The following is a 5,639-nucleotide window of genomic DNA, read 5'->3' as shown; positions in this document are numbered from 1 at the left end:
CCAGCAGCAACAGTGAGGAACACCAGCAGCACCTCCGGGCCCTCTTTGACCGCTTGCAGGGAGCCGGAGTCGTCATCAACCCTGGTAAGAGTCTTTTCGGAGTCCCCTCTCTCACGTTTCTAGGTCACACGATTACCGCCGACGGTATTACCCCAGCTCAGGAGAAGGTCAGCAGCATCAGGCAGTTCCCTAAGCCAACAATGAAGACACAGCTTCGGAAGTACCTCGGCATGATTAACTTCTTCAGGAGGTTCATCCCGAAGTGTGCACTTCTTCTGGCACCTCTGCAACGTCTCCTCGCTCCATCCCGGTCGGGACGCGGCAGAGACGTTACTTGGACCTCTGAGGCGATCGAAGCTTTCGAGGCTAGCAAGGACGCCTTAGCCTCGGCGACCCTCCTCAACCACCCGCAGCAGGGAGCAAGGCTCAATATAGCCGTCGACGCCTCGGACACCGCCATGGGAGCAGTTTTGCAACAAGATTCAGGTAACGGTTGGCAACCCCTGGCCTTCTTTTCACGGACTCTCAGCCTACAACAAAATAGGTACAGTGCTTTCGGCAAGGAGCTCCTTGCAGTGTACACGGCCATCAAACACTTCCGGACATATGTCGAGGGGAAGGACTTCCACATCTTGACGGACCACAAGCCCCTCACCTTCGCCCTGCACAACAGGAGTCGCCGTCAGTCCCCGCGTGAAGAGAGGCACCTGGATTTCGTTGCCCAGTTCACCACTGACATACAACACATCCGGGGCACCAAAAACCAGGCTGCAGACGCCCTATCCAGGGTCTCGATATCCATGGTAAGTGCGAGCAGCACCCCGATCGACTACCAGCTGGTTCGCAGGGAGCAGCAACAAGACCCTTCCCTCCCCAGGCTCACCGACGGAGACACCTCCCTTCAACTAGAGCAGGTGCAGCTTCAGGACTCCCGGGACACCATCCTCTGCGACATCTCGCTGGGCAGACCCCGTCCTTACATCCCTCCGTCACTCCGCCGACAGTTTTTCGAAGCTTACCACGCTCATAGGGGAATCCGCGCAACACAGGACCTCATCCGCAGCAAAGTCGTCTGGCCCGGCATCAATAGAGACGTCCGGCAGTGGTGTCGCACCTGCATCGAATGTCAACGCAGTAAGGTTCACCGACACACTAAGTCTCCCCCACAGGTGTTCCTTGTACCAGACGGCCGCTTCGAGCATGTACACCTTGACGTAGTCGGTCCCCTACCAGCAGACCAAGGTTACAGCTACGTCCTGACGATGATTGACCGGTTTACCAGGTGGCCTGAGGCCACACCTATCCAGGACACAACTGCCGCCACCATTGCCAAGACCTTTCTCAGCACCTGGATATCTCGCTACGGGACTCCAGCGACGGTCACGACCGACAGAGGTCCTCAGTTCGAATCCGAGCTCTGGAGGCAGCTGATGATCCTTCTCGGCTCGAAGCGCATCCGGACCACAGCATACCATCCCAGCGCCAATGGCATGGTGGAGCGCCTACACCGCCACTTGAAGGAGGCCCTCACGGCTTCTTCTCCCGCCCGACACTGGGTGGACCAGTTACCCTTGGCACTCCTACACATACGGACCTCTTTCAAGCAGGATCTTCGGTGCACCGCAGCAGAGATGGTCTACGGAACCACCATAGCTCTCCCTGCTGACTTTCTAGTCAGCTCCGGAGATCAGGACCCGGGAGCATTCGGCAAGCAGCTTCGCGACCGCATGGCCCGCGTCCGCTCTCGCCCTACGAGACCATCACGGCAACGAGACATCTACTTGCCCCGCGACCTCCAAGACTGCTCACATGTCTTCATAAGACATCCGGCGACCACGAGGAGACGACACCGTCAGCATCGACCGTGCAAAGCCTGCGCATCTCCAGGAGCAATGCACGATTTCGAAGGTTCGTTTCGCGACCGCTACACTGGAAGGGGAGTGCTGTGGTGACCAACGTGCGACGAGTTTCCGCGCTCGGTAGAGTCAGGTCCAGGCGGTTTGGCGAACCGACTCTCGCCAATCACCGCGCAGCTTATCGGACCTGACTCGAGAGTATACATCGCGGCTGGCATATTTAAGCCGCCGAGTCCAAAAGAAACTCACTCACTCATCGGCTAGGCTCTCACCCGAACACTAGCTGTACACTCTAAAATAAAGAGTAATTTGACTTCTTGTGCGTTTGCCTACAACCACATATGTATGGCAGCTAAATCAAATAAAGCATTAGCAAAATCACTGATACCTTTGTAAATGCTTCTCATAGGCGTTGGCTACACCATCTAATAACGACTAACCGAACTTATGAAGTGATTAGATTATTTCTTTTCGCCATTAGACACTGATTGAATTAACAGAAGACATGCTACATCATATTCTTTATTATAGAACGTTCTCTGAACGCATAACCACAGTAGGGCTACAATGAATATATATATGCTTTATCATTGTGTATGTGAGTAAGTGTGTGTGTGTGTGTGTGTGTGTGTGTGTGTGTGTGTGTGTGTGTGTGTGTGTGTGTGTGTGTGTGTGTGTGTGTGTGTGTGTGTGTGTGTGCAGCGCCTATGGAAATACGAAGTCAATACTTGGTGACGACAAAAAAAAAAAAAACATTATGAATGACGTATTCAAATTTTGTACGAGGTGAACAGGAGGCTGCCTAGCTGACACCTTTTTTAAGACGGACGCAAGGCAATCTGAAATTGCAAATAGAGGCTGCATTAATGGGATACAAGTCAATAATGTGAGAGGAGGAGGGCACCCTGAAATAATAATAATAATAATAATAATAATAATAATAATAATAATAAAAGTAAAAATAGATCGCGAGATGACCTGGCCATTTCAACAGAATGATTTTTTTTTTCAATATATCAGATATCGTACAGCACATGTACTGGGCGAAAACCCTAGTAAGATTTTAGGACAAGATAAAAGGCATTCGGATTAACTGAAACGAATTTGAATCCCCTCTACATACAGTCATTTTCTTCACCGTGCAGCTTGTTAGTGGGAGCTGTAGGTTGCATTGGTGAAGGGGCATCCGGCACGAGGGCGATCTTTCAGGGTGCCCTCCTCCTCTCACATTATTGACTTGTATCTCATTAATGCAGCCTCTATTTGCAATTTCAGATTGCCTTGTGTTCATCTTAAAAAAGGTGTCAGCTTGGCAGCCTCGTGTTCACCTCGTACAAAATTGGGATACAGCAAGTGTACTGAAATATAATTCCGCAACTGTACATATATTAACGTATATTTACACATATGTATTAACATACACATATACGTCTATATGTGTAAAGTATATGTGTATATATACTTTATATTTATATGTATATAAATATATATATATAATCATGTGTGTGTGTGTGTACACACACGCACATATTTATGTGTGTGTGTGTGTGTGTGTGTGTGTGTGTGTGTGTGTGTGTGTGTGTGTGTATGAATGTGATGGTAATCTATACAAACATTTATTAGTGAAAGTGGCCACTCGAACCACAAAATGGTATCTTCTTTCCCCCTTTTTAATTTTTCTTTCATTCTTTGTAAGATCATCTCATTTCTACGTGTAATACGGGTGTTGCCCTTATTGGGATCAACACGTATGTTTGTTTAATATATATATATATATATATATATATATATATATATATATATATATATATATATATATATATATATATATATATATATTAATCGAATTAGAATTAACTTCTAAATTAACTCAATTCGTTATATATAAAAAGAATTTAAAAAAATGATAAATTAAATAGAAAATCTTGGCAACCGCCGTCACCTGTGAATTCTCGTCCAGGAAATACACAAGTCTAAACTCATTATTTTTACACATATATTCCCAGTGATATGGTATAGGGGAGCGAAACTGATAGCATTTAAATGCTTAACAAAAGGAGGCATATCAACTGCCTAACAAAAATAATGTCTGTCACCTGTAGAAAAGAGATGATTTTATGAAGAATTATGTTACAAGATGAATTAAAAAAAGAAAAATAACATGAGCAATTACCTATAAGAAAAAGAATAGGACAAAATGTCTGTGTTATGTTAAGTCAATCAAGCATACTATAACAAAGTGATGATATCAGTAGATACTTTTCCAGGGTAGAGACAGAGCCACTTTCACCAGTGAATACTTTTATCAATGAGCACCATCTTATTGGTATAAGCTCTCATGAATTCCTCTGAGAGGTATTTGCCCAAAACAATATGCATATACACACACACAAATGTGAGTGTGTAGATAGACAGATATAAGATAGATATAGATATATATCACAAAAACACATGTAATTAAATCAGCTGTACTCAGTACATTCACTTTTTCTATAAGTGAAAATAATGAAGCTTAAATATCACTCTTAAGGTTAGGTTAGGGTAAATGATACAGCACAATAGGTATGTATAAGAATCCAGCAAAAGTTTTATTCAGTATTTATTTGATAATTCCTTGCTTCCATGATACTTTTTCATTAAGGTATATAGAACTGTGCTTATAATTATGCTATTTATATTGTCTAAATATTTATATTTTATTTATTAGATATACTGATGGAATTTAATAGTATTCATTTGAATTTTGCGCCTGATGATGTCAGAAGTCTTTTAATTCATGACTAACTAAACTTCTGAGTGATTTTCAGTAAGCCTGCAGCTAGTATTTCCACGGCTTCCACCGTTATGCAAAGGACATTCTCATTTGTATGTCATATTGTTTCTTGTGTTACTATGTTTCATAGATGTATTGCTTCCAACCTATTAGTTAATTTCCCCGAAGAAAAGGCCCACTTGCATACTCTTGATTACATTAGGTTATGAGGGTGACTTGTCTCCACGATGAACATTACGGCTAGCATCACACAACTCGGTAATGTTTCTCGTATGGAGTCGTGTTTGTGACCTCGTAAGCGTTTCGAAAATGTGTTCGTTGTGGGAAGCGAGAGAATGTTAATAAATCCGGTCCCTGGTCTGTAAAATCACCTTTATATGTTTTGGCAGGATAGAGCACAGAGAAATATCTAGGCCTTATACCGTCTTGGATAATCCCTCACCTTGAGCAATAATTCCGGGATGACAAGTCTGCAAATCAAGATCCTCACCCTCAAATTGGAACCACTATCCGCCGGTTCTCTTCACTGTTGCCATAATATTTTGCAACGGAACCGATTTGAATTTCAACTGACTATTAAGGTCGAGTTTCATTATCATGTTATTCTATATTGCTCTTATTGGCTCTCATAAACTCGCAATTTGTGTCTCGTCACGTCACCATAAAGAACAACTCTTTCTGGCAGCTCCTGCGTTCACTCGAGCTTTTTTGTACCGTGTTTTTCGCCCTGATCGATCAAATACTCCCGGGGTAAACGGTCTCAATGTACCTATCAGTTAATTATCGTAAACAAACTGTCCTTGCATGGCAGACACCACTGAGACTTATCGCAAGAGAGATGAATTACTTTCCTGGTTGAGAATGTAACAAGGGCTCGAAACTGGGATAGACGAATTCTATATCACATTAATGTCACAAAGGCATACTTTTGAGGGTCTAAGTTGGCAACCATTTGGCGAACATTTTGATTGCTTTCAAACGGGCCGTGAGGAGAAGCGACCTACCTCCAA

The sequence above is a fragment of the Penaeus monodon genome, unplaced genomic scaffold (assembly GCF_015228065.2).
Source record: "Penaeus monodon isolate SGIC_2016 unplaced genomic scaffold, NSTDA_Pmon_1 PmonScaffold_234, whole genome shotgun sequence".
NCBI lineage: Eukaryota > Metazoa > Arthropoda > Malacostraca > Decapoda > Penaeidae > Penaeus > Penaeus monodon.
The sequence above is the reverse complement of the archived record's forward strand: the minus strand, read 5'-3'. Positions refer to the sequence as shown.